Consider the following 10,402-nt stretch of genomic DNA (forward strand, 5'->3'; position numbering starts at 1 on the left):
GAGGCAGGTGGATCTCGAGGTCAGGAGATTGAGACCATCTTGGCCAACATGGCAAAACCCCATCTCTACCAAAATAGAAAAAATTAGTCGGGTGTGGTGGTGTGCACCTGTAGCCCCAGCTACTCAGGAGGCTGAGGAGGGAGAATGGCGTGAACCCAGGAGGCAGAGCTTGCAGTGAGCCGAGATCACACCACTGCACTCCAGCCTGGGCGACAGAGCAAGACTCCATCTCAAAAAATAAATAAATACATAAATAAATAAAAAATCAACACATTATCTTATGGATATTTATACAAACAACAGCACATTCTTTTCAAGCATACGTGGAACATTCCTGATAATCAATTGAGCTCTGAGCTGTAAAGCAAATCATAATTCAAAAAGAAAAAGCCAACAGTAGCGAGGTCATTTTTGTCTTAAAGGCAATGAAATTAGAGATCAGTAGTAAAGTCAATAAAAGGCGTAAGTTATACAGTGGAAAATAAAAATAAAACTGTTTTATTCATGGGTGGCCATGAGGCAGAATGTTGCCCCGAATAAACTAGGTAATTTTTTAAAAAACAATTTAATAGCATCTAAGATCCAGAAATTAGAGAAAAGTAGCCGGGCACCTGTAGTCCCAGCTACTTGGGAGGCTGAGGCCCAAGAATCGCTTGAACCTGAGAGGTGGAGGTTGCAGTGAGCTGAGATCACGCCACTGCACTCCAGCCTGGATGATAGAACGAGACTGTCTCAAAGAAACAAACAAAAAAAAAACCAAACAAAAATTAGGGAAAATGATTAAGCAGTATTCACAATGAGAATACGATGATGGAAAGGTGACCTTCATGGCTTCTCCTCTGGGTGCTTTTGCCAATAGTTTTTTAAAGCCTACTTTTAGTAAAAATCTTAATTATAGGAACACGTATCTGAGTCCTGAGGCCACCACTGAGCAAGGCCTAAGGCAATGCTTCTCCAAACAACATCAGCACCAACTGGCAACTTGCTCTGGAAATCCCCAGTTCCTTCCCTAGACATACTAAATGCTGAGGGTAGGGCAGAGCCATTTGTTACACCCTCAGTTGATTCTGACACATGCCCAAGTTTGAAAACCACTGACTTAAAGAATGACGTTGGGCAAGAACATTGCTAGTGCTTTGTTCTGAAACCGTCTTGGAGAAGCAGGCAACTAGAGCTGGCCTTTTCTTGATGTGCAGACAGTGTCAAGATCAGAGTTTAGCCTCTTGCCACAGGCTGAAATATTGATACCTCCTGCTCTGGGAAGAGATCCTCTGAAAGTGAAGGGAAAGACTGCATTCAGATTTGCTACAGATCGCACTTTCAATATTCCCCCAAACACACACACGTGCACACATGCGTGCACACACACACTCCTCTACCACCACTACCACCACAAAAATCCCCAGGGAATATTTTCCGCATCCAATGTGTGTCCCCCTGCAAAAGTTACATGCTGAAGTATGAAGTTTTTGAAAATAGCATCCTTGTAGATACAATGAGCCACACTGGAGGTCATCAAGTGCGACTGAACTCTGGGCTTGTTTGGAAACAGCATCCTTGTAGATGTAATTAGCTGTCCTGGAACATGTAAGATGAGGTCATACTAAAGCAGGGTGGGCCCCCAATCCAATATGATTGGTGACCTCATTGAAAGAGGATAATCTGCCCAGGCGCAGTGGCTCACACCTGTAACCCCAGCACTTTGGGAGGCCGAGGTGGGCGAATCACCTGAAGTCAGGAATTCGAGACCAGCCTGGCCAACATGGTGAAATCCTGTCTCTACTACAAATACAAAAAGTAGCTGAGTGGTGGTAAACACCTGTAATCCCAGTTACTCGGGAGGGCGAAGCAGGAGAATCACTTGAACCCGGGAGGTGGAGCTTGCGGTGAGCCGAGATCATGCCACTGCACTCCAGTCTGGGCAATAAAGTGAGACTCCATCTCAAAAAATAAAAAAGGGGAAAACCTAGACACATATGAATAGAGGGAAGAGGATATCATGCCACAGGGAAAATGCCACTTACTAACCAAAGCACACCTAAAGCAAGTGGAAGTTAATAGAGAAGACGAAACTGATTCTCTCTCAGTCTTCAGAAGGAATTACACCACCACCATCTTGATTGTGGACTTACTCGCCTTCAGAACTGGGAGACAGTAAGTTTCTGTTGCATAAGCTGTTTTGTGGTACACTGTTACGGCAGTCCCAGGAAACTAATACAATGTGTTAGTATCAGATTTGACAGAGATAATTAGTGGTCTAGAAGACAAGTAAAGAGAAGTCATCCAAGGAGAATTAGAGAAAAAAGACTAAAATCATAAAAGATGACAAGAGACTGAGGATGAAAAGGCTAACACTTGTTACTGGCTCCCCAAAAGGAGTAAAGAGACTGTGGACCAGATGGTATGTTCTATTAGGTTGATGCAAAAGTAATTGTGGTTTTTGCCATGAAAATAATGCAAAACTGCAATTACTTTTGCACCAACCTAATGTAAGATTGCTACTAGGATGCTTCTTTTTATAACTTTTTTTCAACTGAGTTTCACTCTTGTTGCCCAGGCTGGAATGCAGTGGCACAATCTAAGCTCACTGCAACCTCCACCTCCCAGGTTCAAGTGATTCTCCTGCCTCAGCCTCCCAAGTAGCTGGAATCACAGGTGCGCACCATCACGCCCGGCTTATTTTTTTTGTAATTTTAGTAGAGACGGGGTTTCACCATGTTGGCCAGGCTGGTCTCGAACGTCTGACCTCAGGTGATCCACCCGCCTCTGCCTCCCAAAGTGCTGGGATTACAGGCATGAGCTACTGTGCCTGACCTGGATGTTTCTATTAACCAATTTAAAAAAATCAATCTACTAATTAAGAAGCCCAATAAAGTCCAAGAGTATCAATAACAAACCCATACCTAGACACATTACAGGGAAACTTAATGACACTAAAACATAAAGGTATTAGACAAAAGGGAAAATTTTGAAAGCATTCCAGAGTGAGGTTAAGGCAAGGGGAGGGCAATAATTTGTTCGAAAGGTTGTGCCATTATGTTGACAGCTGACCTATCAAATACTACAGAAAGAAGAAACTAAAGCAGCAAACCATGGAAGGTGCCCAAAACAAATAGCTGCCGACTCAAGTCTAACCAGAATAAAATAATCTTTAAGAAATAAGACCAGGCGCAGTGGCTCACGCCTGTAATCCCAGCACTTTGGGAGGCCAAGGCGGGTGGATCATGAGGTCAGGAGATTGAGACCATCCTGGCTAACACAGTGAAACCTCGTCTCTACTAAAAATCTAAAAAATTAGCCAGGCGTGGTGACGGGTGCCTGTAGTCCCAGCTACTCGGGAGGCTGAGGTAGGAGAATCACTTGAACCCGGGAGGCGGAGGTTGCAGTGAGCCGAGATCACACCACTGCACTCCAACCTGGGCAACAGAGTGAGACTTCGTCTCAAAAATAAAGTCAGTAAAAATAGGTATTTGCATATAAATGACAAATTTTCTAACAGAGGACTTACACTCTAGGAAATTCTGAAAACTGACCACTGGAGAAAAGGAAAATTATTCCAGGTGAAAATTAAGAGATGCCACAGTGAATTAGAAGAAAAGTTGTTTTATGGAGTCAGTCTTGTGAGACAGAAAATAGAATTAAAATTTATCACAGCTGGAACGTAAATAAAATGAAAAAAAAAGAGAAAAAGGACGTCAAGAGATCTAATGTTCTTCTCCGGGAAGATGACAGAAGTAAAACTTTGATATGAAATTCTGATACACCCACTGATAGAATTCTGATAGAGCCATAAAAAAGTATGCCTGCCAAAGTAGATAAAGAGGAAAAATGTCAAACTAATCCAAAAAATAACAAAGACAGAAATAAGAACCTAGAACATATAGGGTAAATAAAAAAGGGATGGTCAATTTAAACTCTTATTAGTAATTACACAAAATAATTGCCTCAATGGTACAGAGGCAAAGCTGGTAAGAGTAAATACAAAAACCAAATAATTGCTCTTTAAAGAGGTAACTAAGAACAAAAAAACAAAAGTTGAAAGACTAAACAACAAGCAAATTTGAACCTAAAAAAATCTGGCATAACTCACCCCAGTTAGAACGGCTACTACTAAAAAAATAATAATAATAACAAATGTTGGCAAGGATGCAGAGAAAAGGCAACTCTTACATTCCACTGGTAGGAATGTAAATTAGCAGAACCACTATGGAAAACGGTATGGAAATTTCTCAAAAAATTAAGAATAGAACTACCATATAACCCAGTAATTCCACTGCTGGGTATATATATCTTTTAAAAGGGAAATTCAGATGTCAAAGAGATATCTGTACTCCCATGTCTATTGCAGCACTTTTTTTTTTTTTGAGATGGAGTCTCGCTCTGTCACCCAGGCTGGAGTGCAGTGGCTCGATCTCGGCTCACTGCAAGCTCCACCTCCCGGGTTCACGCCATTCTCCTGCCTCAGCCTCCCAAGTAGCTGAGACTACAGACGCCCGCCACCAAACCCAGCTATTTTTTTTTCTTTTTTTTTTAAATTTTAGTAGAGACGGGGTTTCACCGTGTTAGCCAGGATGGTCTCTATCTCCTGACCTGGTGATCCACCCACCTCGGCCTCCCAAAGTGCTGGGATTACAAGCATGAGCCACCGTGCCCGGGCTGCAGCACTATCACTAATAACCAAGATATATAAGCAGCCTAAGTGCCCGTCAATAAATGAATGCATAAAGAAAATGTGGTATATAGACTCAATGGAATACTAGCCATAAAAAATAATGAAATCTTGCCATTTGTGGCAACCTGGATGAACGTGGAGGACATGAGGTAAAATAAGGCAGGCACAGAAAGAAAACTACCATATGATCTCATTTATGTGGGGCATCTAAAAAGAACTTCTAGAAGTAGAGAGTAGAATAGCGGTTACTAGAGGCTGGGGAAGGGATGGGAGAGTAGGGGAGACCAGGAGCGACTGGTCAACAGGCACACTGACGGTTAGAAAGAGCAGGTCCTAGCGTTCTCTTACACATCAGGGTAACTAAAGCAAGTAACAGTGTGGTGGATATTTCAAGATAGCTAGAAGATTTTGAGTATCACCACAAAGAAATGATAAATGTCTCAAGAAACAGATATAATCATTATACAATAGATACATACGTCAAAATTGATCATTATACAATGGATACATGTGTCAAAATATCACACCATACCCCATAAATATGTACAATTATGTGTCAATTTAAAAATTTTTTAAATGGAAAATCTGAACAAAATAGCATGTCATGCATGCATAAGGTATTATAACCAACCTTACTCACCAAGCTCTATCCATTCCATTTATTGCATGACTTGAATTAGAGGCAAAAGATATTAAATTATTCCAGGTTTTTAAAAAAAAATCTGTTTTAACAATATTAATATGAGAAGAGCAGACCCCAAGCCAAAACATTAGTGATAAATCTAGATGCTGCATAACCACAGGGCTCAAATTACCAGGAAGAGAGAACAATTACAACCATACATGCAACAATAACATGGCCTTAAAATATACCAATGGTCAGCAGGGCATGGTGGCTCACACCTATAATCCCAGCTCTTTGGGAGGCCAAGGTGGGCGGATCATTGAAGTCAGGAGATCTAGACCAGCCTGGCTAACACAGTGAAACCTCGTCGCTACGAAAAATACCAAAAAAAATTAAAAATAAAAAATAAATTAGTCAGGCGTGGTGGCAGACACCTGTAACCCCAGCTACTGGGGAGGCTGAGGCAGGAGAATGGTGTGAACCTGGGAGGCGGAGGCTGCAGTGAGCCAAGATCGCACCACTGCACTCCAGCCCGGAACAGAGCAAGACTCCATCTCAAAATAAATAAATATATATATATACACACACACACACGCTTATATGTATGCATATATGTATGTATATGTGGGTATGTGTATGTGCATATGTGTGTATATGTGTGTATATGTGTATGTACATGTGTATGTATGTATATATGAGTATATGTATGTGTGTATGTGTATATGTGTATATGTCTACACACACACACACACACACCCCAACCATCAGCACCATAAGAAGAATTAGGCAAGTCCCTAATCATGGATATTTTATAAATTTGTTCTCATAATTAAATAAACAAGTTAAAAAGAAAATAAAAGGTTTAAAGACAATGGATAAATTTTACCTTGTGGACATAGACCTTTTCATCCAATGAATGGAAAAAATACATTAAGATAGATGAATCATCTACCAATGTCAGCCATATGCTGATCCTCAAGGCAAGCTTCAACATATTTCAAGTAAGTTACACAGAATATTCTGGATCACAGTTTATGTCAGAAATTGACAATGAAAAGAAGGACATTCCAAAATTAAGAAACATACTTCTAAGTAACCTATGAATAAAGAGAAAATATCGAATATAAGGTTTTGAACTAAATATTTAATGCTACATATAAAGTGAGTGAAATGCAGCTAAATCAGGACCTAGAAAAATGTGCTACTTCAAAGGTATAAGGAAGGTTGTAAATTCATAAGCTAATTATACATTGAGCTAAAAAGCAAAACACAGCAAAAGAAAGTAGAAAAAAATCAATGAAATAAAAATTAAAATACAAGACTCAGTCAAAAGTAGATTCTTTGACAATACAAACTGGGTAAGCCCCAACAAGTCTGATGAAGAAGACATGAGCGACAAATACCAGGAACAGAAGAGGAGACACCACTGTGTATCCTACAGATATCAAAAATAGAGCCTATTACCATTTTTATGCCAATAAAACTGATAATTTTTTTCAAATATATAAATTCTTAGAAAATGACAACTTCCATCTGTTTTTTGTGTGTGAAGTTGTGAAAGCTTCGAGGTGGCGGGTGCCTGTAGTCCCAGCTACTCGGGAGGCTGAGGCAGGAGAATGGTGTGAACCCGGGAGGCGGAGCTTGCAGTGAGCTGAGATCCGGCCATTGCACTCCAGCCTGGGCGACAGAGTGAGACTCCGTTTCAAAAACAACAACAACAAAAACCATGTGAAATCCTTTCCCCAGAGAAGACTTCAGGCTCAAACGTCTTCATCAGCAAATTATTTCAAAATTTAAATAAAAATTATTTTTTTCCAGAATCTAAGAGAGAGAGCACGGTGTGGGTATGGGAGAGAGCATAAGCACGTGTATGTGTGGGAACGTGAGACAGAACGCAACAGTCTCAAACTGAGGCATAGGTGGGATAATGAAAACAAGTTTACATCATCCTCAGCAAACACAGGAACAGAAAACCAAACACCACATGTTCTCACACATAAGTGGGAGTTGAACAATGAGAACACAAACGGACACAGGGAGGCGAACATCACACACCGGGGCCTGTGGCAGGGGCAGGAAAGGGGAGGGAGAGCATTAGGACAACCACCTAATGCATGTAGGGCTTAAAACCTAGATGACCAGTTGATAGGTGCAGCAAACCACCATGCCACATGTATCCCTATGTCACAAACAGGCACATTCAGCACATGTATCCCAGAACTTAAAACAAAACACAACAGGCTTAGTGTAAGAATTTGCATGTTAAGTCCACTTGTGAAAACAAATGCAAAAATTTTAAAAAGTCCATTAAGTGTAAGATCTGTACATTAGATAATGTACTATTCATTTCCTGTTTTATATAGTGTGGTTATCAAAAGAGCTTACTTTTATTTTTACTTTTAGAACATAAACCCTGAAGCATTTAGGGTAAAGTACTAGGTGTAAATTTGTACAATGTGTACACATCTTGAACGGATCAGGAAAAACACGTAAGTGTAGAGAGACACTGAATAAGGTAAACCTTTAACATCTGGTGAGCCTAAGTAAAGGATATATTCTCGAAGCTGTTCTCTAAGGGTAAAATCACCCCACTTTTTTTTAATAGTGTACTAGTTTCCTTGGGCTGGCATGACAACGTACCACAAACTAGGTAACTTCAAACAGAAACCTACTGCCTCATGGTTCTGAAGCCTAGATGTCCAAAATCAAAGTGTTGGCAGGGCAGTGCTCTCTCTGAAACCCAGGGGAGCCCTTCCTTGCCTCTTACAGCTTCTGTGGTTTGCTGGCAATCTGTGTCATTCTTTGGTTTGCAGCTATGTAATTCCATTCTGACTGTCACATACCATTCTGCTTGTCTCTATCTTCATGTGGCCATTTTCTCTAAGACAGAGTATCACTCTTGTTGCCCAGGCTGGAGTGCGATGGCGCAATCTTGGCTCACTGCAACTTCCACCTCCCAGGTTCAAGCAATCCTCCTGTCTCAGCCTCCTGAGTAGCTGAGGTTACAGGGTTGTGCCACCACACTTGGCTAATTTTTTGTATTTCACCATGTTAGTCAGGCTGGTCTTGAACCTCCAACCTCAGGTGATCCACCAGCCTCGGCCTCCCAAAGTGTTGGGATTACAGGCGTGAGCCACTGCGCCCAGCTTTGTGGCCATTTTTCCTTTTATTTTGGAGACAGAGTCTCGCTCTGTCACCCAGGCTAGAGTGCAATGATGTAATCTCGACTCACTGCAACCTCCGCCTCCTGGGTCAAGCGATTCTCCTGCCTCAGCCTCGTGAGTAGCTGGCATTACAGGCACCTGCCACCACGCCCAGTTGATTTTTGTATTTTCAGTAAAGACAGGGTTTCACCATGTTGACCAGGCTGGTCTTGAACTCCTGACCTCACGTGATCCACCCACCTCAGCCTCCCGAAGTGCTGGGGTTACAGGCGTGAGCCACCACACCCAGCTGCATGTGGCCATTTTCACAAGGACACCTGTCATTAAGTTAGGGGGCCTATCCACTCCAGTATGACCTCATCTTAATAACATCTGCAACAACCTTATTTTGTCACCCTATGAAGGCGTTAGGACTTTAGTTTTTGTTTTTGATTTTGTGTGTGTGTTTTCAGGGTTGGGACACAATTCAACCCTTAACAGTAAAAACCAACTTTTATTGATATAGAAAGATAGATACTCTTTCTATACACGTTTATTTCATAGTCTAAACAAATGGCATCCTTGGAGAAGGGGGATGAAAAGAGGTTGGCTAATGGATACCAAATTACACCTGGGGATAGGAATGGGCGCTGGTGTTCTGTAGCACGGTAGGTTGCATACAGTTAATGATATCTTGTGCCTTTTCAAGGGTTTTTCTAACTTTTATTTTAGGTTCAGGGGTACATGTACACCGGTTACATAGGTAAACTCGTATCACAGGGGTTTGGTGTACAGATTTTTTTCGTCTCCCAGGTACTAAGAATAGGACCCCACAGCTATGTTTTTCTGACCCTCTCCCTCCTCCCACCTGAGGTTTCTGAACGTTTCCAACACAAAGAAACGATACATGAGGAGATGGATATGCTAATTACCCTGATTTAATGATACGTATACATGTACCAACACATCACTCTGCATCTCATAAATATACACAATTAGTGTGAGTCAACTAAAAGTGTGATTTTCTTTTTAAATCACATCCTGGAATTACAGTATCAAAGATGTTGCTGCCCTAGGTCAGACAGCAAGCTCACAAGAGCAGAGTGGACTTGGGTCTCACCGTTCATGGGCAGGGCCCCCCTTACCTCATCCCCGTCTATGTCCTCCAGCTTCTCCTACATGTTTGTGTCAACAGAGATGAAGAATCTAATAAGAACATTCCCACTCTCGAAGCTCCAAGGTCTCCCTTCGTGACGAGTCTCCCCCACCTCCACTCCCCGTTCTTCTCCCAAGTCTCAGGCTCCACTGGGAGGCACCTTATAAATACAGGGCGTTCATCTACCCCACTAACCGGAGAGAAGGAAAATGCTGGGTAAACAGGATGGAGAGGCCTGGCTGTGCTCAGTCAGGATCAAGAAAGGAGACAGGGGAAAAAGGAGAAAGAAAAGGAAGACCCAAAGTAACCAAGGAAAATAGGAGAAGCACAGCCCAGCACGACGCGCTGACTCACCGCTCCACGCCTTCCTGGTCTTAATGATTGGCGGCTGGAAGCGGGAGGAAAAGAGCGCTGGTGCCATTTGATTGGCCAATGAATTGCTCCCTTCCCATTGGCTCAGGAGGGCTTTTGATGAACAGATCCAGAAAAGATGTGAAGCGAAACTCCCACCGCCCCTTGAGGGCCTGTTCCAGACCTTGGCTCCTGGTGTCCTCTAGAGCGGGGGATGTTTCAGGCTGAGGTTCCTATTTAGGATTCCCAGGGCTCCCGACTGCAGATATGCTCCACCAGTCTCTCCAAAATGGTTCATTTGGAGAGTTGAGGTGACTCGGTTCATAATTTAAATGCTTAATTCCTTCCTACATCCTAAACTCCTTGAAGGATGTCCATGTGGCACAACATCTTTCTGCCGTAACTAAACCTATCGTGCAAGAAGAAATTATTATTATTATTATTATTATTATTAT

The 10,402-nt window shown here is 42.0% G+C and overlaps 1 protein-coding gene across 3 annotated transcripts in view; it reads right to left on the reverse strand.

Annotated features, from left to right (window-relative positions):
• NLRP4 (NLR family pyrin domain containing 4) overlaps positions 1–9,935 on the reverse strand; it is a 62,382-nt gene extending 52,447 nt beyond the window's left edge. For 2 of the 3 annotated variants that reach the window (XR_001889307.1, XM_017892601.1), the window contains exon 1: positions 9,586–9,935. The gene's annotated coding sequence lies outside the window, so the exon portion shown is untranslated. The remainder of the gene's footprint in view (positions 1–9,585) is intronic. The other variant, XM_017892602.1, reaches the window with a different exon arrangement.
• Between the last annotated feature and the right edge of the window lie 467 nt (positions 9,936–10,402).

The sequence above is a fragment of the Rhinopithecus bieti genome, unplaced genomic scaffold (assembly GCF_001698545.2).
Source record: "Rhinopithecus bieti isolate Rb0 unplaced genomic scaffold, ASM169854v2 scaffold_22436, whole genome shotgun sequence".
Classification (NCBI taxonomy): Eukaryota; Metazoa; Chordata; class Mammalia; order Primates; family Cercopithecidae; genus Rhinopithecus; species Rhinopithecus bieti.